The sequence below is a fragment of the Emydura macquarii genome, unplaced genomic scaffold, assembly GCF_026122565.2.
Source record: "Emydura macquarii macquarii isolate MOO-44397 ecotype Brisbane River unplaced genomic scaffold, CSIRO-AGI_Emac_v2 contig_561, whole genome shotgun sequence".
In the NCBI taxonomy this organism is placed as follows: Eukaryota; Metazoa; Chordata; order Testudines; family Chelidae; genus Emydura; species Emydura macquarii.
Window position 1 is genome coordinate 564,292 of NW_027130698.1, and position 27,315 is coordinate 591,606.

The window sequence follows — 27,315 nt, forward strand, 5'->3', positions numbered from 1 at the left end:
GCATTCTAAACACATCATGGCTGGTCACACAGTACCTCATGAGCTCCAAATCGGAACAGGAATCAGAGGAGCCTGACCTGCTGAGTAACATGCAGACAAACAGCACTGCATTACTGCTGTCATTCACAGAACATCTGCACATAGTGAACCGCTGCTTCTGGTGCGTGCGACAAGCTCTGTTATCGCGTTATGCGGGTTTGGGATGATGAACAGTGGCTACAGAACTTTCGATTGCGCGAAGCCACCTTCATGGAATTCTGTGCAGAGCTGGCTCCTGCCCTGTGGCGCAAGGACACCAGAATGAGAGCTGCCCTCTCGGTGAAGAAGCACATGGCAATCTCCATATGGACGCTGGCAACTCCAGACTGCTATAGGTAGGTCGCTAATCAATTTGGAGTCAGCAAGTCCACAGTTGGAGCTGTAAAAACAACGAGAGTTTTTGTAGAAGTATAGCAACTTTCAAATCAGCTACAGAGTGTCGTGGGAGGTTGAAGTGCTCTCCAATTGGTTTATGGATGTTACCATTTTTTATGTCTAATTTGTGTCCATTTATTCTTTTGCGTAGTGACAGTCTGGTTTGGCCAATGTACATGGCAAAGGGGCATTGCTGACACATGACATGTATAACGTTAGTAGATGTGCAGGTGAATGAGCTTCTTATGATGTGTCTGATGTGGTTAGGACCTGTGATGGTGTCACTAGAGTCGATGTGTGGGCAGAGCTGGCAACGGGGTTTGTTGCAGGGGTATGTTCCTGGGTTAGTGATCTTGTATAGTGTACAGTTGCTGGACATAACCAGGCCCTGCATGCCCAGCCACCCGGATGCAGAGGGGTGGAGCCAGGCCCAGGGCAGGAGGTATAAAAGACAGCCCGAGCAGCTCAGTTTGCTGGACCTGCCAGGCCCGAGTGACTGGAGGGGGCTGCCTGACCGAAGTGGCTGGGTAGGGCCGCCCAGCCCGGAGGAGTGGAAAGGGCCGCTGGACCCTAGTGACTGGGTAGGGCTGCCGGACTCTAGTAGCAGGGAGAAGCCAACCCCGTCCGCTGGATGGGAGAAATCCCCTGAGGTCGGCCCTGACCTGGAGGAGCTGCCTGGCGTGGAGGACCCACCAGCGTGGACGGACCCTAGCAGACCGGAGGAACCTCTGGGGCCCTGTGACCTGGAGGAGCTACCATCCGCAGACGACCCTCAGGCGTTGCCACTGGTCGATGGTGAGGGACTCGCCAGACGCACTCTCACCACCTCCCCCAGCAACCCAGGAGGAGATACGTGGCTACAGGTACCCTGGGAGTGGGTGGAAGGAAGTGGCCCAGGGACAGCCATAGCAAGTGGCTGAGTCAGGGGCGAAACCCCGGTCAGCATGTTGCGGCAGGAGCCCCGCTGACTCAGTGGCAAACGCCTTTGTCACTGATAGGGCCCTGGGCTGGGACGCAGTGGAGTTGGGTGGGCCTGTGTCCCCCTCCCTCACCACCCAGGTAGTAATTGCCGGTCTCTATGTTACTGGCCAGAGGGCACCGTACTTCCCTGCCAGAGAGCCGGAGGCAATAGACTACTTCCCTGCCTCATCCTATCTGAGGGTCGGAGGCAATAAACTGCTTTAACCGCCCGTCCTGCCTAAGGACTGGGCCGATAGACTGCTCTAAGAGCCCCGCCGGTGGGAAGGCTGGGGACTGTGGGCGCCTAAACCGGCTGCTAATTCCCCTCAGCAGAGGTGCAGTGGCTTTCTTCGGAGCCTGGGACCGAGGAAGGGTCATGACACCCCACACCAGAGCGACGATTTGCCTCCCTGGCCTTCTGGTAGCTCTGCCGCAGCTCCTTGATTTTTAGCTTGGCACTGCAGCATGTCCCGCTCATGCTTCTGCCAAAGCACGAGAAATCTGGCCATAGGTATCAAAGTTCCTTCTGCTAGAGCAGAGCTGGGACTGCACAACAGACTCTCCCCAAATGCTGATCAGTTCCAGCAGCTTCGGTGTGCTCCAAGCAGGAGCTTCCATGGTCAGTTGGGAAGATGAGATGAGAGCTCTCCACACCAACCAAGCAGGAAGTGGAATAACAATTTTAAAACTTCCTGCAACTTTTTGGAGGAAGAGGCCGGTAGCTGCAGAGCAGCAGAGTGCATACAGCAGTGTCTATAATGACACTTTTGCGACAGAAGTTGGGCGAAAAAAGCTCTACGCCTCTCGGCAAGATGGTTTTATTTTGTTGAGAAAACAGGGCAATTTTGCTGACAAAAGGGTCATTGTAGTGTGTACACCAGGACTGTTTTGTCGACAAAAGTTGACTTTTGTCAACAAAACTCTCTAGTGTAGACCAGGCCTGAGTTAAAAAGCATTTTTAGGTAGAAAGGTTGCAGAAGTCCTGTGCTGTGAGGCCTGACACTAGTGTTTGATACTGGCTACTATTAAAATTGTGCAGAAAAAGAATAGGTTTGGCATAGTCACAGGATGGTGGTAGATATATGAATCTTAAAATCAGATCTTATGTGTATACTCCTAGTCCTCATGTTTTCCAAATGTATAAAACTTAGGATATCCTATCACATTTTTAAAAAAACCTGAATATTGGGCCAAAATTGAGTTCTTGCTTGAACTATAATAGTGTAATAAAATGGTATCGGTATTTGTACAAAGTGAGTTTAGGAAAACAACCTTGATGCTGAAATGACACCACATCTTGGTATGAAGTAAATGATGCTTGCAGCCTAGAGTCTTAGTTTTACCAATCTATAAAGAAGCCTCTAATCAACATCAAATGTTTTATTCATCCTAAAAAAGGAAAGTATTGCAGGAACGTGGCACCATCACTTAGTTAAAAATCCAGCCACAGGAATTCCGCTCCCGGTCCTGAAAGCAAAGACCATGTACCCCTTGCTAGATATCACATGCATTTCTCTACCCTTCTTCTCTCCCCCAAACAATTAGTTTCTTGCATAAGCAAGAACATTCATCAGGCAGCTGACTCCCCAGGGTCATGCAAGGAAATGAAAGCTGAAAAATTGAAACTGAGAATCTGCAACTGCAACATATTAGCAGGAATAAAGAGGTTTCATGCACAAGTTTAAATTTTTGCAACCCCTTCTAGAGCAAATCAGTTGGACTCTGAATCCAGGCTAGAAACTCTTTCTAACATGTATGGGAGGAGGTGAATGAACTAAAAAATACAGGGCTTGGCTGGAAGTTAAGCATCCATTACAATGACAGTATAGGACCAGTAAAACTATGCAGGAAGTACTTTTCTTTCTTCCATGTGTTTATAAAATTGAGAAGCAGCAACAGCTGTCGCTTGTGGTCTGCTTCCACTTAACACATACTGTCCACATAACTAGAATGAACAGTATATACAAGTATTTCTCACCTGAGTCCTAAAGTTACATCATCAAACAGAAAAAAGAAAGACAAAAAGACTAATACAGTACAGTATTTTAATAACACTCATACTCCTCTGCTGGTTTTTTTAATTGGATATTTTACAAAGATTTAGAGGTTATAGTTGCTGCAAACTGGTCTTCCTCCACCCAAGGTTTGTGTACTCCTATAATCACACGGGGTGATGAATGCAATAAGGAATAGTTCTTTCATATAACATGAACCTTCCAAGTACTTATCAACTGACAAAGTCATATTTTTGAGTTTCCAGTAAGGCCCAGGTGTGAGACATCCTTTTGAGGCTACTCAAAGCAAGCAAGTTGCTTTGTCCTCTCAACCAGCTCTGCAAAATGATCATGCATTTTCTATGGTTCCGATGTTTAATGCTTCTGGGCCTGTGGAAGATGTCCACCTTTACACACGTACCAGAGCATAGTTTTTAGCAAAGTGGAGGAAAAAGTAAAAACTTCTGTTCTAAATCACAATTTGTGAAGTGTGGTTTTCTCCAAAGACTGGCACAATCAGTCAGATAAAAATGTATTAATTTTGGCTCAAATCTTGCAGAATGAGGAATGGTTGGTTTATCCTGAGTTGTTTTATTAGTATTCTGTGCTTCAAACTGTAGATTAGTAAGTGCTCCAGACTATGTCTTTTTATATTAGAGTCTTCACATGAGTAGTTTGGGTGAGTGCAAAAGGCTTGTGAGGTAAAGGAAAATTGTCTTGTCTCACCCAAACTGAAAATGAGTCAACACTTTAACATAAAGAAGACAGTTGGAAACAGTTATTAACATAACAAAATGCCCCTGAGATGTCTCAACATTCATTTTGCTATATTTAAACATATTTTTCCCTCACCGGTGACAATAGAACAATTTATTGAACGTTTCACTGGCTGGGTCACTTCTGTTCTATAGGGAAATGGCATAATGTTCATGCACTGAAAGGATCCTATTGGATTATCCCCGAGTTCTTTATAACAGGAAGACAAGATAGGAAGCAGGTTTATTTTCTACACATCATTTGCTATCCTATCTTTCATATTACACGAGGAAAGTGTGAAACATCGATTTGTTAAAAGACAGAAAGAAGCCACTTAGTTTGTACAGCAGCTAAAACACATTATTATCTTATGAGTGCCACAAGCTGTATGCACTCTAGGACCATGCTAATAGTCAAACAGCATGCAGCCACAGGGCTGTTTAGGGTCACACAACATCCTGAGAGTTCATGCAACTGGTGTAGTGTCTGCTGCGGCAGCCTGTATAAAGCTGTGCTGCAGCTCTGTGTCCAGTCCTCATGTTGTGAAGTGGATTTTGTCTCGTAACATCCTTACAGATCATTTTCATAAAGCTAGTTTACTTGGGTTTGAGGTGTTTGAGTGGATCCATGCCTGATAATATAAAAGGATTGTGCATACAGTACATATTACTACTCAGAGTAACGTGTATGACTGCCTGGCATTCTGTGAATGGAGCTGAGAGACTGGAAAGGTGTATAGGGACAAGCACTCTGAGGAACATATTTTCAAAGGGGCCTCAATCCAGCCTTCATATTTGCACATCTGATTTTGGTTTTGTCACAGGGTGAGCTGGCCCGTTAAATGTATTGAGCTCTGCTCATCCTGGATTGATACATAAAATATGTTGGATGTTGGGACATACACATTTTGGTGCTCAGCTGTATGTGTGTGTGTTTGTACCCATCTGTCTATTATATGTATTACAGACAATAAAGTCCAGGCTTGCCTTAGTAGTATTTTTCACTCTAAACTAGAAGGCAGATTTGAGTATTGCCTTTATTTCCCTTTCCAAGTTAACAGGCGTTGCTGAGCTGCATGCTTAGCCCTTTGGGGTTGGAGAAGAGGGAGAAAAGGCAAACTCATCAATTCTTAGTGAACTCTGCTAAATGGTTTAGTGAGTGATTTTAACAGATTCAGAAAGCAAGTTGAGGATGTAGCTGTGGGAGGACTTGGGCGAAAGAGGGGAGTATGGAGATGGTATGGGCATAAAAGGCTCAATGGCAAAACTCTCATTGACTTAACTGGGAGCCTGATAAGGCCCTAATAGAGAAGAGGGTTAAAAGGCAAGGATTCTCAGGGCCTGTCTAGCTCAGTTTTGGCTGGAATGGGCATGGAGGGATTCCACCAGCAAAAACAATGAAATAGTGAAATCATTAACATCAATTAAATACGTTCTGTGTACATTACTGACATGTCATTGTTACATTTCTAAAGGAAATATAATTAATAAAACACCCACCCACACCAAAAAGCCAGTCTTTTGTGTGCCCTTCGCTTTCTTATTGACTACAATATCTATCTCGTCTTGCAGACTTGCATTCCTTTCAACTGCTCTGGACAATATTAACATTAGAATTAACATAAAATCACTTTCTGAAATCTGTTAACACTTATAATGTTGCTGTACTTTGCCTGATCATTGCAATTTTTCTGTCAGTTTGAGCTCAGTGAGTTTTTTCAAATGGTTCCAAACATAGACCTATTATACTGCAAAAATCACATATTGGTTTAATGATTTCCCATTGGTATCTTTGTTGCTACAAACCAAAGCATTAAATAGGAGCTAGCATGTTAATGCCACGTTGTTCTACATAATAAATTTGAATATTCCCAGATGAATATGCTTAAAAGGGATTTTCTGAATAAAATGCATACACACCAGCATATTAATAATCACTTAAAATCATTTTTGACATTTAATATTGGCATCTAACATCATTTCCTTTAATTTTTCATTGTCTCTGCAAGCACGAATTATGACATTTGTCCTGGAAAAGGCTGAATGGCCAAACATCATTTTTGCTTATAATGAAAGGAAAAACAAATAAGATAATGTCTGAAATATCAATAGTAAAGAGTATATTCTGTTCATGCATCATGAAGAGAATATACCATGAAGGGTCCAAAAACCGGATTTTAAGTAAGTTAATATTTTGAATATTAATAGATTGAACATTAATCCACTGTTATGGTTAAATTTTCTGCAAATTGACTATTTAAATATATTATTACCTCAATACATTCTATAAGATCTCCCTGTGGTAGCTATAGCATGAAAAATAATAATAATTTTGAATTTAAATAAAATTGAATTTTCTCCAAAATTTGCAGAGAGGGGAAAATGAAGATGATGTATTGTTTATTTCCAATACATTTTGTCTTTGCAGAGGTTGTTCATACTAAAAGCAGCAGATCAAGAGTGGTGGATGGCTCAGGGGACTGATAAATAGCCTAAAAAAATCTCTGTCTCTAGCTTGCTGTTTCAGATTTAGGTCTGGTGAGTAATGACTGGAAATCTTTACCTTTTGACAGTGCAGTCAACACAGTTCAGTTTCGTGTGGAGAAGTGTCCACATCACAATGGCAGTCTTGTTGGAGGTCTGAGCAGTAAGGAGTGAATAGGTAGGGTGCTCCCCAACCGTAAAAGTGGTCCCTCGCGGGTTACAGCAGATGTGTCTTGGCAGGGGGCAACGTGAAGAACTTTACACTGCTGCGACCTGTCCTGTACTTATTCTGTGGGGAAGTGGAGGACTTCGGTCTTCTGAACTGTCAGTCTAGCATCTTTCATGAGTACTGGATCTGCTTTAAATTGACCAAAAGAGGAAAATTGCCTACATCTTGTTATAAGCGGGCTCTATATCTGTGTATATGTAAACAGAGACAAGGTGGGTGAGGTAATATTTTTTATTGGACCAATCTCTGTGGGTGAGAGACAAGCTTTTGAGCCACATAGAGCTTTTCTTCAGGACAGGTCTGGGATAGGTACTCCAAGCCTCACAGCTAAACACAAGTTGAAGCAGTTTGCTTAGCATAAGTAGTTAGCACATGTTGTAATTGCCCATTCAAGGTACAGGGGCCCATTAGCATCTCTGAGTAAGTTTCCCAGACCTGAAAAAGAACTCAGTGGAAACCTGAAAGCTTGTGTATCTCACTACCAGATGTAGGTCCAATAAAAGATATTATGTCACCCGCCTTGTCTCTCTAATATCCTGGGATTGATACACCTGCAACAACACTGCATATATATAAATACTTGAGGTGCTAATAGACAGTTCTCAAGAACATACAGTGTAGAACCTGGGTTTAGCAGGATCAATAAGACTTCTTGTTGGACACTTGAAATATTTCATTTAGCAGCTCTTAATGCAACCTAGCTTAAACACATCACTTTTTAACACTGGCTTTCTGTGAATTAAATTACACTATAACAATAGCTGCCACAGACACCCGTTTGCCTTTTATTAGCATTTTCATGTGTGAGGGACCGTAAGAAGAAACCTAAACTAGGAATGTGCAATCATTCGTATAAAAAAAGACAGAGTTGTGTTTGGATGCTGTTAATGTATTGAACCCTCATAGTAATTACAGAATTATATCTTTAGAAATAAGCAATTTTTTGGTAAATTGTTCCTGCAGTGAGAGTGGGATTAGGAGGAGGGTAATAGTGTAATAGCTTACGTATTTAGATGGTATTGCACAGTTTTTGCCATACTGTTGTTGAAATTTTCTCTATGGGAGAAAATTGACATAGTGGGTGAAATCCTGATCCTATTGAAATCAATGGGAGTTTTGCCATTGACTTCAATGGGGCCAGAATTTCACCCTATGTCCTTTTCTCTCCTCCGAGCTTTTCTACAACTTGAATGACATGTGACTGTTATCTCGGAAGAATGATGTCACCTGCTTAGCAACACAACACATCTGTTTTTTCCACAAATGTCAATATTTTTTTTTCTGTCTGGATTCCCTCTCCCCAACCTTGGAAAAATAAGTTCAGTCTTTCAATCTAACATTTTCTATCATTAGCTCTTTAGTTCCCAATTTATCCAAGGAGAAGGGCAGAAAATCTGTCAGATTCTAGCCTCACACAGAGTTAACAGATGTGTTACAATAACCCAAATAATAATAATAATAATAATTAATAATAATGTCAGGTTCTTCTGAAGAAGTGTGAGAAACATATGCCCACACAAATAACAAATACAGCACATACTCACCCCCAAATCAACTGGTCAAGAGCTGTGCAATTAGGGTTTGATCCTGTGAGGTGCGAGTACTCTGGTCCTAATCCAGCAAAGCACGTAAGCTTGTGCTTAAGTTTAAGCATATGAGCAGACCCATTGACTTAATTGTAAGATCGAGCCCTCAGTTGTGAATTACAGCAGTTCCTTTCACAGCTGCAGCTGTCTGTATAGTCTCATAGTGTGTAGCTGCATCTCACTTTACCTCTTGAATTGTATTTGATAAATCTGATTGATGAGGGTTTTGGATTTTTTAAATTCCTCTCAATCTTTTTAAATGAAAAAAGAGAAATTGAAAAATGTTGTAATTGCAAGTGAGCAGCCGCAGGCATGCTTCAAAGGGAAATGTGGACAGGCTGGAGGCTTCAAATGCTGGTTTCCCATGTGCTCACCTGTGGGGGCTGCTTAAATTGTGATTTATATTGAAAAAGCTTCATTGGGGGGTATTGTTTTATTTGATTTAAATATTCTTTTATTCAGTCCCCGTGGAACATTGTCAGAGCAGGAGCCAGAGGGAGTCTTTAATGGAATGGAATGGATGTCAATGCAGTAGAGATCCTGAGTAGCACTAGAGTAGCGGAGAGTAGCACTAGTTTTGTACGTGGACAGAGATCAGAAATAAAGGAGAGGAAGGTCTGGGCTTGAAAAGAATGGTTTGGAAAGTTCTGTATTACCAAATGAAAGCCAGGAAAGCTCTGCTCAAGAGAAGAAGGGTTCTTGGCCTTAGCTTGATGCTTGTTCTTGTGAATTATAATGTGACGATATAAAACAATATAAAGTAATGAAGTGTTTTCAGCTAGTTAGATCAATGTTGGGTTGTAACTCGTCCTTGTTTTCAGAATGTCTCCATGTGTCTCCAGTGTCTGCAAGATTGAGGTATTAGCTTTATTTTGTATTGGGCCAAAGTAACAAATAAGGTCTTTTCTTGCAGGAGTGGGAAATTCTATTCTATGCATTTAAAGCCATAAAGCAGGCTATGCCTTTCTGTTACTGGCGATTTGTATTTGGGAGACAGGAATCTGTCACTTTTCCATGTACTCATATTCCACCCTCCTCACACTCACACACACACACTTACAGCTGACCTTGATAGACCCTTACCCACATGAACACTGGGCTGAGCCATATGACTCCCCCACACACTCACACAGGTGGTCAGCCCACATGTCCTCTGTGCCCACTGTGCTCTGCAGGCCAACCCAATGTGTCCTTTCTCTCCCAGACATGCACACTGGGACAGCCCAAGTGCCCCCTCCTGCCCCTGGAGGGTGAGGTGGGCCTTGTCTGCGTTGCAGACCAGAGTGGCAGCTGTACTGATGGAGCGGCGCCGATGGAGAATTATGCACCCAATTTGCATCAGTGTTGATGCACCTTGCATGAAACTATAAACCACCGATTAAAGCTCTTGATTCAGTTCAGTAAAGGTTCTAAATTCCAGTAGGAGCTGAAAAAGGAGACACTAAGCTTCCGGAGACAATCTGTATAAAGTGTCAACAGATTACTCTAAAGCAGCTAATTTAAAAATGCACTGATAATCCTTGGTATGTAACCAGTGTAGCTCTCAACCAATGTGTTTATTTGGAGTTCTTTACTTCTCAGCAGTTTCTACCTGGGACAAGCTTGAGCCAGACATCTCAAATTGTTGCTCTTGGAGAGTTGTTTGTTATCCTTTATGAAGTGAGTCAATGCTCTGAGCTGATGAATTCTACAGGATGACTATTCACTGCATAAGGATGCCTTTGCTTTTACCAATCTATGAGTAAAAGCACTCTTCCATTATTGTCTATGTTTTTGAATCTGCAAACATATTCACCAGGATGGTCCCCTGGTACCAATGTCACATACTATTGGCTTCAGTGGAAGTTTGTAGCCGAGCTAAGAATTGAACCAACATTCCCAGGGTCCCAGCCCAGTACATTAAGCACAAAACCAATCTTCTCAATAGGTCCAGTTTAGTGACTCTGTTTGCAGAAATGGGTCCTCAAATTGCTTTGTTTTCACAATAAATTACAGATTCAGAGTCCAGTTCTAGAAGGGACCATTGTGATCATCTAACTGAGCTTCTGTGTAACACAGGCAGTAGAACTTCCCAAAAATAATTCCTTGAGCATATCTTTTAGAAAAACATACAGTCTTCATTTAAAAATTGTCAATGATGGTGAATCCACTATGACTCTTGGTCCATTGTTCCAATGGTTAATTACCCTCACTGATAAAAATTTACACCTTAGCAATCTAAATTTGTCTAGCTTCAACTTCTAGCCTTTGGATCATGTTGTGCCTTTTCTTGCTAGATTAAAGAGCCCATTATTAAATATTCAATGCCCATGTAGATACTTATAGACTGTAATCAAGTCACCCCTTAACCTTCTCTTTGTTAAGTGAAATAGATTGAGCTCTTTTTAGTCTATCACTATAAGGCATGTTTTCTAATCCTGTAATCATTCTCATGGCTCTTCTCTTAACCTCATCCAAAATATCAACATCCTTGAATTGTGAGCACCAGAACTGGACACAATTCCAGCAGTAGTAGCACCAGGGTCAAATATAGAGGCAAAATAACCCGTCTACTCCGTGAGATTCCCCTGTTTATGCATCCCAGGATAGCATTAGTGTTTTTGGCCATAGTGTCACATTGGGAGCTCATGTTCTGCTGATTATCCACCATGACTCCCAAATCTTTTTCAGAGTCATTGCTTCCCAGGATAGTCCCCCATCCTTTAAGTAGGCCTACTTTCTTTGTTCGTAGATGTATAAATTTACATTTAGCTATATTAAATCACATTATTGATCTATATGTACTAGGTATGGACATAAGAATTATCTTTTAATTATTACATTATAACCTGGTTGATGGGCACATTAGAACAAGGCTTAGAGTCAGAATTTCTTGTCACCAAAAGCTATTGATTTCAGTAACAACTTGTCCTGGGATATACACAAACCTTCATCCTCTGCCAAACACAGAAGTTAGTTCAGAAGGTAAAAATGACTGACCCTGAGCAACAAGAGTGACCTATGTCTGCTCAATGCATTGCGTCAGATGAAAAAGCTAATGGTATGTTTGAAATGAGAAGGAGAGATAATATGAAGAATATTATGAATGCACATAGTAGACATTTCAATAATTAAAAATGGAATTTTTCAGTGTTGGAGCACAAATAGCAATTTTCTATCCAGTGAATTGCCAAATTATTTTTGAGGGAAATTGATCTATTTCCTGAACTATGATAATTCTGAATGATTTTTTGATGCTAAACTATATTACTTGCCAAAATTGGCAATGGCAAACTGTATTTCCCTCTCACCTGATGATAGTTTGGAGGTTGAAGTACCAGAAGTTAAAGGATTATCAAACTTTCTGGATTTGTTATGTCATTTTCTTGGTGTTCTCGCTTCACCTGAACATAGCACTGGAAATGTTCTAAGTAATCCCTGTGTATCTATGCATGTGCATTTTCCTTTTCTGAGTTGAACTTAAATGACTACTGGCTTTATGTACAGTTGCAGCATGAGAAGCTCATTCTATTATGATTAGCAGAACAGTGTAGTGAGGTCCTGTGTTACTAAGACCTCAATGCTTTTGCAAAATACACTACAGGGCTGTGATGTAGTCCTGGGCCCACACTGGCCCTGCAAAAGCTAAGTTGGACCAGGTGGGCCCAGTCAGCTAATTAGGCTGCAAATGGGAGGTTTAGGCTAGTGGCAGCTAATTAGAGAAAAGCCAACCTGCGGGAGATAGGCAGGGTTTCTATAAAAGAGAGGGAAAAATGGAAACAGAAGCAGCAGCTGGGAAAGTCTGCAATCACTCTTTGGGAAAAGGGAGGTGCATTTGTGCTGGCAAACCCAGAGACGGGGAAGCCAGGAAGGTAAGACAGGTCTCAGGAAAAGGCAGTAAGCTCTAGAAGGGAACAGACCTTGACTGCTGCTAGACGGTCCCTGAGTCAGAATCTGGTGTAGAGGATGTGCCTGGGTTCCCCTGCCAGCCACTGCAGGAGTGGCACTATGAGGCAGTGAACAGGAAGACTGCCCAGGGGTGTTTAAGAAGGCTTTGGAACCTCAGAAGGGGGAAATGCATAGACTGACCTGACTGGAGGGCTGAGTCACAAAGAGGCCACAGCAGCTCTTGGAGCGAGAGAGGGGCTGCAGACCCAGAGAGAGGTGGAGGATGGCATGCAACTGTGGGAAGGGACATCAGCCTCATAAGCTATTCCTGAGAGCAACCAGGAGGAAGTGCTATCCCAGCGGTGAGCAGAGCACCCTGCCACAAGAATGGTTACTAGCATGCTGCAAGGTCTAAACTTTCCCTGTCAAATAAATGAGGAAAATATATTTTATGATATAGTTTCATCACCCATCCTGACATGGCTCTGCTACCATGATATAGACAGCTTAGCCTGAGATCTGCAGAGAAATTTGAAAACTCACAATGAGAAATACTTATTTCTGTCAGCAGATACAAACAGCCTCGACTCCCTAGGTTGGTCATAAACTGTTCCTCCTGATCGGAACTTTGCAGATGCTGTAGCGGAAGCAAAGAAACCTTTCTCCATTACTTGCTTTGTTTCAGAATCAGTCCTATGTGGCATGAAGCTTCTGGCATTCTAATCATTTTGCACCCAGGATCATCTGCACCATGCCGCCATATTGTTTAAATGGTTGTAAAGATAATGACAATGTAATATGTCTTCACTAAAGTTTTCCCTCCAGTTTTACCAGTTCATTCAGAGTAGTTACCAGGTTTCTAAAGGCTTCTTTGAACACTCCCCAAACATTAGTCCCAGGCTAAAAATGTTATGGTTTAGCCTAGGGATCAGGGATCAGCCTCTAAGGTAAACTGCAAATGATTGGTTCAGTTAACTCAAGGTAAATGATACTTTAGAAGCTCTTAGGGTTTGTCTGCCCAGGGAAATTTGCCAGTCAAATTTGACCAGTATAATTACACCACTATAGGATACTGGTACAACCCCCATGTAAACATTTATTCCTGCATATCTGTCATGCCATTGTAAAAATAGTTTAGGCTTAGTATAAACATCCTTATGTTAAGATTGTCCCTGGGCTGTTCTGGGTAAATCCATCGGAGAGTCCTTAGAAAGTGGTTGGGTGTTTGCCTTGGATACCTACAATATAAATCCGCTGTTCTGGCGCAGACATTTCTTTAATCAGCAGCTTAGTGAGTCAAGCTGACCATTTTGCTCTTACAAATGTTGATAGTCTGTTTCAGTGTCTGAGATTATTTCTCCTACCTTTTAATTTTCTTCTATTGAGAAGAAGATTGGTTTTGTGCTTAATGTACTGGGCTGGGACACTGGGAATGTTGGTTCAATTCCTAGCTCGGCTACAAACTTCCTGTTAGACCCTGGGTATGTCACTTAATCTCTTTCTGCATCAGAACCCTGTCTGTGAAGTTGTGCATAATAATGACCTTCTTTTGCCCAACTTTTGTCTTGGCTATTTAGGGCTAGGTTTTTCAAAAGAGCTCAGCTCTCATTTAGGCACCAAAGACCTTGTCTACGTGAGTGTAACTTCAACCTGTGTAACTGTATTGAGGTGGTGACACCAGTGTGAATTTTCCTACTGTAATCAGGGTCTTTATCAAGAGGCCAGATTTTTCTAAAGTGCTGAGCACCCAGGAACTTCTATTGGGAACAATGGGAGCTGCTAAATGCTGAGCACATCTGAAAATCTGGCCTATCTGTTGTAAGCTGTTCTGGGAAGAGGCTGTTTCTTACTGGGTGTCATGTACAGGAGCTAACACAAATGGGCCCTGATCTTTCTTGAAGCCTTGGGTGCCAGTGTAATACAAAATAATAATAATATGCCTTGTAGGCTTTCCTCTCTGCTGCAATAATCCAGCAGCAGCCCTGCTGGATCCATACCTTACACTACTGCACTCTTCCTTCCTTCTCTACTGGAAATCTCCAGCTGCCCCAGGGTATCTGTGTTAAACTAAGAGACAGTGAAAGGCTGTTCCACCTGGCTGTTGTGGAGAGGTCAATTGAGGGAATGTATTTTACTTGCAGAGCTGACATAATTGTTTAAAGCAAACAGACAGCTCAACATTTTTGCTTACTTACAATATCTGGCATCTCATAAGAACGTGTTCTGACTCAGCAAGGCCATTTTCACAGAAGCATTGTCATTAATCTGCGTGTTTGGCATCACTGCTGAAGATTGCCTTTTTTGCTATGTAAGTTTTTTTGTGTGGATTGAAACTCTGAAAGTTTTTTGGCCATGTGTTCCAACTGCCCTTTTCTTTTTATTTATTTATTTATTTTCTGTGGAAACACCTAATCTCTCCATACACATGCAGTCAGTATTTCCAGCTACACTGTGAAAAACCTCTGGTCACTTTTTATTGGTATTTTCTAATGACATGGAAACTGTAATTGTGTCCAGGTCTGTGCAGTGATTGCCTGACTGATGCCACTTATATCATCTGTCACTCTGGGAAAAGAACCAGTGACTAAATAGGATGGTGGAGTGAATGATCTGTTCAGAATGAAAGGAATAACCAGTTTCTGCCTCTTGCCAATTTCTGTATAACCCGAGAAAAGTTCACATGGTGCTTTGTATTCTGTCCAGCAGTGAGCCTCACACAACCTTCATACAGCAATCACTGCAGAACACTTGTACAAGGAGTATGAATACAGTAAGATGTGGGACCCAACATAATTAATTTCATTACTGATTTCCTATTATCACCTAATCAGACCCTTATATTGTACCCATCATGAGGGTACCAGAGTACTTACTAGACATGGGGCATAAAGAATATTGCTCTTCCTTTCAATCATTGCAAAAGATTATAGGGCCAGATGTTCAAATAATTTAAGCATGCAACTGTGTGTCCAAAATCCTTGTGCAATTGTGTGCCTAATTTACAAATAAAATTGCTGCCATTGCACATGCAAATCAGGTAATTATGCAAATAACGAAAATTGGACACTTGTGTATTGTTGGGATTTTCAAAATCAATTGAACTTGGTTAGGTACTTTTGAAAATCTCACCCTGTGTTCTTAAGGTATTTTAAAAACTGATCTATAACTTGTACTGGTGCATACACAAATTCCTTATCATTCAAAAGATGTATCAGGTAAGGAGTTACTTCTCCATTTAGCCTCTCTCTCTCTTGACATTTCTATATACGACTCTGCTCACTATGTCTTTGTGTTTGCTATCTGTCTCTCTGTCTTGGTATGTGTCTACTACTCAAATTCCCGAGGGCCTTAGAAGATGAATGGCTTTATATATGAGAAACCAATAGTAATCCATTTTTGTATGAAAGTGCTGTTCATTATTACTGCATCGTAAAAAAGTAGCATTTTCTGATAGTTAGAGCAGGTGTATGAGGACTGGGATTTCTAAGTTCTATTTTGAACTATACTTCTGACTCTAGATAGCTTTTTAAAACTCATTTTAATTCTTAGTGACTGATGGGTAAACTGATGAGTAAACTAATGGGTAAACTGAGTCACGAAAGTGGCTTTTCAAAAGCTATCCAAAGAGTCAGGGGCCTAGCTCAAAATGGAACTCCTTTTCACCACAAACTTATTTTACAGGGGTTTTGTGCGTTAATTAGTTGATGTCTGTAAAGTGCTATGAGATCTTTGGATCAAATGCACTATGTAAAGAATTACTGTATCAACAATATCCTTAAATTCACTGTAATACTATTAAGGCTAATCATAATAGCTAATAAGACGTGTAGCATATGTCTGTGGTGAAAGAGACTGATGTGTGTTTTAAGTCTGCTTTTTTAACAGGTGTATAGAATGTTGTAGTGCCTTTCCATGTTTAAAGTGCAATGCTAAACACTCATTGGTGCTTTGAAAGTTGTCTACCAGGATCTGATTCAATTTCAAATGTTCTCAGTCCAGTCAAAAAATGTGGAATATACCAATCAAGTACAGTACACACAAACGAACAGTTCAGAAGTCACTTTATCCTTATCTAATAGTGATCATAAATTAGCATGGAGGTCAGTGGGCATCTTGGAAATGTCAGATAAGAAGGGCAGAAAGAGGATTTGAATAGAAAGAAAACTGAATGCATATGCAGTGTTTCAAATCATAACTTTGTAGCAATGGGGGAGGAGGGTAACATTAAATAATCCGACTGTCAAACTGCTTCAGCCAGTGTGTAAATCATGGACAGTATAATGGTGTGGATGTTTTCCAATGCCAAAGTGTCATAGTGTATTACAGTGAGGTTTCTCTATTGCAAACAGCCCTCCTTTTCCTCCACTCCACCCTGAAAGCGCCTGGCCAATTACACTCCTCATGCGTTGCATGTCTTCAACAGCACAGCAGGAACAGTGGCTTACTGTGAGTGCCACTGAAGATTTAAAATTCTACTCTTCCATTTCCACCAAAATGAGCTGAATCAATGGTGAAAGCGATGCCCGCGAGGCATGAGACAGTGGGAGGCAGGAAGGCGTTGACAGCCTCTTGACATTACCCAAGCAGGAAGTACTTTTCAATACAACATTAATGTTCTTTTAAAAAAAAGATTTGTAACCAATTAATTAACTTGCAAATTTTGCACAGATGATCCAAGTGTGTCACATTAAACAGTAATCAGCCCTTCCCAGTGTGTATGTGCACCCTGAGATAAAGAGAAAGGTATTAAAAACATGAATGGGGACTACACACTCACAGCCAGGGTGGTATAGGCCTCTTATTCTGAACCTGTACTCTAGCCTGGTTTTTGTTGCAAGCTGTTACAATTCAGGCAGAAACAGCAGGGCAAATCAGTTATTTTATTGCCAGTTAAGCATTATGGTACATTGACTTTTTGCCTAACTGTTATTTTTGCCTTGTCAGTTATTTAAAACACGCGTGCTTGAAATAATTCTATCCTGAGCTGAGTCTCCTTTAACGTGGACATTGATGAAACCAGCCAGAGTGTGCGATGACTGTGCTAGCCTCCAGTTCAGTTAAAAATGGATAGGACACAAATAAGAAATGAAATGGAGACCAGGCCATCCATTTTCATTGACTCACATGTGTAACTTCAGGGTGCTTAGGGAGAGGTTAATGGTCTTTCAGGGGCAGAATGATTGAGTGATTTTTATAAAGGAGTCAAAATATAAAATGTTCATGACACAAGGTTAATGCACAAGGATAGAAAACCTCTCTTTTCTCTTTCTGTAATTCTGGTGCAGGATCTTGGAGACGGAATTCTCTTCAGAACTCTCCACAGAAAAAGTAGGGCACAGACAGAAACACTACACTCTACCCACATGCTGCATAGTCAATCTGACTCCACTAGGACTTGGACTTCTTTATGGTGGAGGGTTACTACAGATCCTACAGGAACTAAAACCAGTGGGGAATGATTAAGGTGAGTCACTGAGACTAAACAACTCTAGAGAGGTGCCACCCCTCTGGAGTGGTTTGCATATACTGGTTCAAGACAGAGTAGGAAACAAAGAAAGGGGTTTGAGTATAAAAAGGCTGTGTGTATATTGATACAGCAAATAGATCTTTTTGATCCAGCAAATAGACAGACCTTCTATCCAAGGGTTTGCAGAAGGTTGGGAAGATTTTGGCCTGCTATAGCCTAATGAGACTGATGAGTGACAGCTGGTAAACTTTTTGCCTGAGTACAGGAACATTTTAAAAAAAATGTTTTCTCTGTATATTTTAAATAAATGTGTTTTCTTAGAACAAGCTGTGTGGTAACTTGTAACTGTGGGCAAAACATTGTGCATAGCCCTCAGAGAAAGCAACACAGGTGCTGGAGATATCACAATGTAAGGCAAGGAGCTGTGCAGCCTTAAAACCCTGGGTCAGAAGGGAGTGGGACTAGGGTCCATGCCCAGAAACAGGAGATGGTAGGATACCTGACTAGGCACGCCTGGAGTGGACCACAGTGGGGAGGGGAGAGGAGGGGGGGATACAGGTGCAGTTACCCTGAAACTGTGGCAGACACTATCTAGCTATATTCTGCCTTCTGCTTTCCCCTCCTGTTGGGCTCAGACCAAGACCTCTCTTTCCAAATGCTGTTATTCAAAATGGACTGGGTCATTCTCATTTTAATAGTAGGATGGTCCCTGTATCCCTCTGGATTTGGATCCGTGGATTCCTGTGTGGGCAGGAGCTCACAGCAGGGTTCCTAGTGCTTGGGGCCTCTCCAAATGCAGGACAGTGGCAATTTGACCCCTGCTAAGACAAGGTCTGGTCACTAGCATGTATTTCCAAAACATCTGAAGGGAAGAGTGAGGCAGGGGGTCACCCTTTTCATCTGCACCCCAGAACAAAGATTGAAATAAGAGCATCTCCCTCATACAGGCTGTGTCTTCACTGCAGAGTTAACCCAGGCTCTTACTTGTGTTTTAGCTTTAACCCTCCTGTACTGTCCACACATACAAACCTTTTACCTGGGTTTATATGTGCTTTGAACTCAGGCTAGCTTACTTGGCTGGGGATATAGGTTAGAGCCTGAATTTTTTGTTTTAACTTGGATTCTAAACTGCCTACGTAGCAGTGTGGATGAAGGCTCTAACCCAGGTTAAAAAACTTGGGTGTTGATAGGCCATCAGTGCCTTTCCACAGTTCCCAAGGAACTGCACTTTCCTGCCTTTCTACCTACTCCCTTAATCTGCATTGGAAGTCACCTACTAGTTTATACGTAGCTAATTGGTGCTTACATCCCACATTGCATGTGCCTGCTCCTTTTCTGCACAGCACTCAAACAGTACCTGAACAGAGATGTGATGTGAGAGATTCTCATCCCAGCATGCTTCTTGCTGGCCAGAGCTCACACCAAGGTTCTGAGAGACATCTAGAGTGACGTCAGTAAGGTCCACAATTTGGGGGGACATACCCCGAAATCATCACCTGTACGATAACAGGACCAAGAAGCTGGCAGAGGAAGGGATTATGTGGATGGCAGTTCAGTGCAGCAAGAGAATAAAAAACCTGAAGACTTCATACTGCAAGAAGAAAACATAAACAGCAAGTAAAGAAAGTCCCCATCAACCTGACCCTACTACAAGGAGTTTGTCCACTCAGCATTGCCCTGAGTATGGAGCCCACTATCATACTGGATGAGCTTTGGAGATTGAATGAGCTAATTTTGGAAAGGGGCCGGGAGGACTGGAGGAGCCAGAAGGGATCCTGGTGGCAGAGGGTCTGGAGAAACCACTGGAGACCCCATGTGCAAGGGGACTAAAGGACAACAGTGGCCTGGAGTCCATGGATCTGTTGGGGAAGGGGCTTGGGAACAGAGCAGGAAGGAAGCACCATCACAGCTGCATCTGGTTAAGTCACCACCACCATCTTTGGGAGGAGTTTGCTGGTTTATGACAAATGTCATTATTGCCATGGAGCATATTACGTGCTGTGAGATGGCCTTTGCTTCAGTTGAGATGGAACCAAGGCCATTTCCAGGCCTCCCTTCCTCTCCTTTCCCCCTGGACACAGAATCCAAGATAGATTACAAGTAGAGAAAAGAAATGTAAACATGTGCAGTATGGGTGAATGACACTATCCCACATCACCATATTTCCCCATGCATGTTCCCATGTAAAGCAAGGATGTGGGCATTCAAAAAGTAATCCTTTTCTTCCCTCAATCTCCTGAACCCAGCTCCAGTGATCAAAGGTGCTCTCCCTGGTTGTCTGTACTGGGCCCATAAATCAGCATTGACCCTTTCTTGTTTCAAGTTCTCTCCTTTATGCTCACAGATGTTGTGTAGTTCATAGCAGGCACCAGTAACATGAATGGCATTATACACACTTGCATCCAAGCAATTTGTAGGCAACACCATCTTGCCTTCAGTCAGATAAATACACATTCTACCACCATACTGCAACTACTCAGTGTGAAATTAAACCTTCTGCCCAGTGCTCTGAAATCAGGATAGAGCTCCAGGAGCCGGGCAGGAGAGGATTAGCTGAGTCCCCAGTGGGCACAGACCCCTGTTGATATCCATTTTATTGGGAGGGAATAAAGTCCCTTTTTGTCCAGAAAGGTTAGAAACCTGATCCTCTGACCGCCCCAGTGTCATTCACTGCTGGTGCATCTCACATTTGTGTTCATGAACCTTCTTTTGTGGTCAATCAAGCCCTGCATAACAAACGAGATAATAACCTTTCTGTGAAATGGGCACCTTGGAGGGGAGTAAGCAATGGGCATATGTGTGCCAACAATGGCCCCAGCACAATTTGTGAACCCTCTTCTCTTAAAGCCAGCTAATATTTTGTGTATCTTAGCGATTTTCACCATTTATGGCTAAAATACTGCAGTGATTACCTCAAAAACCTCCATCCCCACAGCACCAAAGTTGACTTGCCAACTCCGAATTGATTAGCAGCTGAGCAAGCTGGGATACCCAGCTTCCAGACAGCCATAGCAACCTGCTTCTGCATCATTACAGCCTCTCATCTGCATGTAGTGGTGCTGAGGGGTCGAAGCAAGCTCCTCACACAGCTCCCTGAAGGTGTCTTTCATATGGAAGTTCTGGAGCCACTGCTGGTCATCCCAGGTCTGCAAGACGATATGATCTCACCACTCTATACTTAAATTCCTGATCTAGAACCAGTCAGCATAGGGAATTCTATAGTTATTAAAACCTGCATTAGCTGTATCCATTCTCCTATGTCTGCATGCTGCCTGCATGATCATCTAACCAAGGTCTGCTTCCTACTTCTCAGGGTGACAAGCCACTGCCAAAATGCCCTCTGCCATATCTCATGGCCTGTATCTGCCTCCTGCTGTTGAAAGGAGAGTTGCATTAATGCCAAAAGCTGGAACAGGTTGTCATCCGGAGCTGAATATAAGTCTTGCTACCAGCTGGAATGGATTTTTGTTATTAAAAAATAAGAGTAAACTTTGGCATTTTCCATAAATTCAGATGATTTGATAAAATATTTCTTGTTTTCTCAAGTTTACATATCTCAAGCTTTCACTGTTGCTATGGGGCAGGTTGGTGCAGAGATGAAAATAAATCTGTATCATTTATTTTTCTGTGTGAAGTTTATTTCTGCTTATTTCTCCCACATCTACATATATATGCACACATATAGAAGCTTACCAAAATACTTAAACTCTCTTAATGCTCTCTGCATGAAGGAATACATGTGTGAAGGAATACATATGTACTGTGCCTTCAGCTTCTGTTCTTGAAATACCATATGTGCTGGACTGTGAGCTTAAAATAGCTTGATGAAGTGATGCTTTAAAGCAATAGATAGCTAGGCGCAGATTTTCTCCACCAATTTCTCAAGGTTAATTAATAGCCTTAAAATACAGTTGTAGAGACATAGGTGCTTTTGCTATTAGGCAACTGATCTGCCTGTTGAAGATCATGAAATATAAGTACAAAAGAAAATAGGTAAGGGCAGGTTAAAAACTGTGTTCCTGCCTCTGACAGTTTACTTTGATGAATGCACTCATTCACTCATATTCACCATTTGGATCCTGAATAATCAGAGATAAGAGGCTGATGGTTTGCATGAATAACTAAGTTTGTCATGTCTAATTTTCTTTTAAAAAAGAAACAGTAGTTGTTTTACTCTCATCCTTCAGGTCCAATACATATTTATAAATTTGTCAAAAAATGAAGTCTTTTAACAGCAAGCAACAAACATACAAAACTACTAGAAAAAAGAACTGGGATAGCAGTAATCCAGGGGAGCAGGCTAGATTGTGAGCAATTCAGACCCATCATCCTGCTTTGGGCTGTGCAAATAATGTGGGAAGAAGGAGCTAGTTGTCTGAAATATTAGTAAGTGTGACCCTGATATTTGTTTTGTATTCTTTAGACTGTCTCTTGAAAACTTGACATTGCAAAACAAGTTGCATTAAAATTGAAAAGTAAATCTGCACTTGGCACCTAACTAGTAATTCAGTAAGTGTATGTGCTGCTTAATGTTTGATGGTTTGTTTTCTTTAGATTATTTTAAAGTGCCTAACCAATGGGTCCAGGCACTGTTACAATTTATTGAAATTGGGAAGACCCTTGCGGAGAAACTAAATGAATTCTTTGCATTTGTCTTCACAACTGAGGATGTGAGGAGATTCCCAAACCTAAGCCATTCTTTCAGATGACAAATCTGAAGAACTGTCTGAGATTGAAGTAGCATTAGGAGTGGTTTTGGAACAAATTGAAAAATTAAACAGTAATAAGTCACCAGACAAAGCCCTGGCTGGGATGATTTAGTTGGGGTTGGTCCTGCTTTGAGCAGGAGGTTGGACTAGATGACCTCCTGAGGTCCCTTCCTACCCTAATCTTCTATGATTCTATGATAGGACCAGATGGTATCCACCCGAAGGGTTCTGAAGGAACTCAAATGTGAAATTGCAGAACTACTAACTGTGCTATGCAACCTATCATTTAAATCAGCTTTTGTGCCAGACGACTTGATGATAACTAATGTGATGCCAATTTTTTAAAAAGGCTTCAGAAGTGATCCCAGCAATTACAGGCTGGTAAGCCTAACTTCAGTACCAGGAAATTGGTTGAAACTAGACAAAAGAACAGAATTATCAGACAGATAGATGAACACAATTTTTTGGGGAAGAGTCAACATGGCTTTTGTAAAGGGAAATCATGCCTCACCAATCTACTAGAATTCTTTGAGAGGGCTAACAAGGATGTGAAAAAGGTTGATCAAGTGGATATAGTGTACTTAGATTTTCAGAAAGCCTTTGACAATGTCCCTCACCAAAGGCTCTTAAGCAAAGTAAGCTGTCATGAGAGAAAAGGGAAGGGTCCTCTCCTGGATCAGTAACTGGTCAAAAGATAGGAAACAATGGGCAGGAATAAATGATCAGTTTTCAGAATGGAAAGAGGTAAATAGTGGTGTCCCCCCAAGGTCTGTACTGGAACCAGTACTATTCAATATATTCATAAATGATCTGGAAAAAGGTGTAAACAGTGGGGTGGCAAAATTTGCAGATGATACAAAACTACTCAAGAGAGTTAAGTCCAAAGCAGACTGTAAAGAATTACAAAGGGATCTCACAAAAGTGGGTGACTGGGCAACAAAATGGCAGATGAAATTCAGTGTTGATAAATGCAAAGTAATGCACATTGGAAAACATAATCCCCACTCTACATATAAAATGATGGGGTCTAAATTAGTTGTTACCACTCAAGAAAGAGATCATGGAGTCATTGTGGATAGTTCTCTGAAAACATCCACTCAGTGTGCAGCGGCAGTCAAAAAAGCTAACAGAATTGGGATCATTAGGGAATGGATAGATAAGACAGAAAAATATCATATTGCCTCTTTATAAATCCATGGTATTCCCACATCTTGAATACTGCATGCAGATCTGGTTGCCCTATCTCAAAAAAAATATATTGGAATAGGAAAAGGTACAGAAAAAGGCAATAAAAAGATTATGGGTATGGAACAGCTTCCATATGAGGAGAGATTAATAAGACTGGGACTGATCATCTTGAAAATGAGACGACTAAGGGGGGCTATGATAGAAGATAATAAAATCATGATTGGTGTGGAGAAAGTAAATAAGGAAGTGTTATTTACTCCTTCTCATAACAAGAAAAAGGAGTCACCAAATGAAATTAATAGGCAGCAGGTTTAAAACAAACAAAAGGAAGTATTTCTTCATACAATGCAGTCAACCTGTGGAACTCTTTGCCAGAGGATGTTGTGAAGGCCAAGACTATAACAGGGTTAAAAAAAGAAATAGATAAGTTAATGGAAGATAGGCCCATCAATGGCTATTAGCCAGGAGGGGTTGGGATGCAAAATTGTTCTGAAATGTCCCTTACCTCTGTTTGCCAGAAGCTGGGAATGGGTGACAGGGGATGGATCACTTGATGATTACCTGTTCTGTTCATTCCCTCTGAAGCTCCTGGCATTGGCCAGTGTCAGAAGACAAGATACTGGTTTAGATGGACCATTGGTCAGACCCAGTATGACAGTTCTTATGTTCTTATGAAATGTACAAAAGATGCAACTGGTGGTCACATGGACCAAGATGGCAGAGGGTTGCTCTTTCTCAGCAGAATTCCACCACTAGGATTGATTTAACCCCCACCGCCTCCTTCAAAGTATTAATATAGCAATTTCTGAGAACCCCAGGAAGCAGGCATGGAGGAAAAACAAGGTTAAAAAGACTGATTCACCAGATAGCTCTGATCTAGAATCAGACCCTCCAAGCCTGTTCGAGGCCCAGACATATGGCAGGATGGCAAGTGTTGGAAACTCTGAAGCCACAAATAAAAATATTCTAGAATTCTATTCTCCTTACTGGCCAAATGATTTCTGTGCAGAAAACAGCGAATGATATTAAAACTGGTATGGAAGAGGTTTCCAAGAGAGAATCTTAGGAGCAGAGCAGGGCAGAGAATCTGCAGCCCAAGCTTGGATCAGTAAAAATCAAAACTGAGATTGTTAGGATCCAGGAAAAACTGACAGGGGCTGAAGGAAGAAAATTGAATCTGAGGTTTGTGAGTTCTACAGCAGGAGAAGAAGGAGGAGATACCCTTTCTTTCACAAATAACTCCATCAAGGAGATCTTTGTAATAAAAGACTCTGAATCTGATTTCTATACAAATTTATGTACTTCACAATGTGCAAATCCCAGCATCAGACACAACAGTATTTAGAACAAACGAAAACTGCCAGTTCTAGGAGAGAAAGATGTAATTGGATTAGAGGAGCACATGTGTTGGGTGGAGAATGAAAGCAAAATCTGGGAGAAGCCCAGGGCTGGAAGTCTAGGGAGCCAAATTCTTTACAACGTTTAGGCAAGAACTTATTCCCTGATTAAGTTGAGTCTCTGCTGAAATTTTAGAAAAGAGTAGTTTGATGAAAGCACGCTAAAGTGTTAATTGCACTAATTCCAAGGAGGGAGAACCCAGAGATAACTGTGGATCCTACAAATCAATTTCCTTTTAAGATGTAGAAATTAACACATGCTAAATGCTGGCAACAAAGAAGAGACCAGAGAGGCTTCATTACTGGAAGACAACAACATGGATTTGGTCCCAAATTTAGAACACAGGAGGAGCGCCTTATACCTAACTCCAGGAGCTAATTTCTTGGTATATATGGCTCCCTCCCAAACAGTTTAATTTGCTCCAGTTCAAAGGATGGTCATAAGGCTGCACAAGATCAAACTTTGCCCTAAAGGAATACACCTTAGAAAGCTGCTGAAGAGTATGGGGGCAAATGTGACTTTAAGCCACCTCTGTGCTCTCCCCTCCCCCAATTCCTGGTGTTGCTGGGACTAGGTTTGGGGTGCAGTGTAACTTAGAACTCTCTCAAGGCTGTTCTAAATTACACTAGTTTATAGTGGATCCCCCTAAAGTCCATTATGCCGGCCTGGGACTGCTGGAGCACAGTGTGCAAGGGCTACACACTTGGCACAACACGTTCTTTATACTGGGTTCAGAAGAAGGAGGTGGTATAGAGCCTGGATTCCCTCATGCCAGGCAAGTTGTTCATGAAATTATTGCCACACAAGCAGTGCTGATGAAATTGCAATGAAGAAGGAAACAGAGAATACCTAATTTGGTATGAATGCCCAATATGTAGATTTAATGGCAAAACTGATAACTGTTACCACAAATATCACTAGGATGAAAAATATTAAATCCTCACCACAGGCAGTTGTCTTGGGAATAGACAATAATGAAATAGTAAATGCAAGACCACAAAAGCCAGTAAAATAATATTTCTAGCAGGGAAACATCATAAGAGTTTGAAAGCCTGAGCCTGCCTCTTTTTATATGCCTTGATTCCACAAAGCGCTTGAGCACATGCCTAACTTCACGTACATAAGCAGTCCTGTTGACTTCTATGGGGCTACTCCTACGCTTAAAGCTAGGCCCATGCTTCAGTGCTTTGATGAATTAAATGGTTATGGTTAATGAATAGTTATGGAGAACATGGCAGGTGGAAATAAAGAGCCTGATTCTCATTTACACAATAGCCACTTTATATGGCTCTGGCAGTGGGTGTAATTGGTGTAAATTGGTGTAAAATTCCCTGAAGCTAACCTAAAAATAGGAAAGATGTTTTATTTGTATGTGCTGGGAGACCATAGGTATCTACACATCTTTACTTCTTTGTTCTCTGCTCACAAGCTTCCACTATTGCATTTTATGTGAAGGGCACGAGTCTTCCAACCCTGGCTCTTTCAAATAGAGGCCAGCAGGTGGCACTGAAGAGCTTGTAACAAGGACCCTTTTCCTTGTGTATCACTCAGATTGTTTCCATTGTGCATCTGGTGTCCACCAGGTCCTGCTGGGGCTGGGTTATCCAAGAGTGTCACAAATGTGCCATGTGGACTAGCATTTGTATTACTATTTTTAACAATGCGGAGGCGGGGAAAGTTTACTGTGGTCTAACTCACTTTAAAAGCAACTCATCTCATTAGTTCATTCTCAGTACATCCTCTGCTGTCGGGACTGGAAAGCCATGTCTCAGCTAGAGACATTAACATTTCAGTTAACAGGGATATCTGTGTGGCGACATAGTCTGCATCCAGTCTCAGTTACTTATTAATGAGGATCCAAAAGTGCCTATACTTAAAACCTCACTTAGCTGGGGGGAGCCTACTAGGGCCAATTTGAGTTCTATTAAATGACTAATGGCTATTGAGACATAATGTCCACCAAGCAGATATCACATCATATTTAGTATTTAATGTTTAAATATTTAATTAATTAAGCACTGCCAAATATTTAATTAAACACCATCAAAGCCATCCTGACACTTCCATTATGCATAATGCAAAGGAAATCAGGGCCTGTTTTATCAAGTAGCGTAAATTTAGCATTGCACGGAAATAATGGGTCTGTTCAGCCAAAATACTTCAAACCATTCAATAAAGCAGGATAATTTTTGTAAAGTAAGCTGGGTTGAATGTTTTTCTAGTAAATCAGGCTCAGAAAGAGCATATAGAGTAGACAGAGCTGC

At 41.6% G+C, this 27,315-nt stretch overlaps 1 long non-coding RNA gene across 1 annotated transcript; it reads left to right on the top strand.

The window, feature by feature from the left end:
• Nucleotides 1-12,200: 12,200 nt before the first annotated feature.
• On the top strand, nt 12,201-20,718 carry LOC137147622 (uncharacterized). Its single transcript, XR_010918263.1, has 3 exons — nt 12,201-12,273; nt 17,575-17,753; nt 19,100-20,718. It is a non-coding gene; the product is annotated as an uncharacterized lncRNA (long non-coding RNA).
• The last annotated feature ends 6,597 nt before the right edge of the window (nt 20,719-27,315 follow it).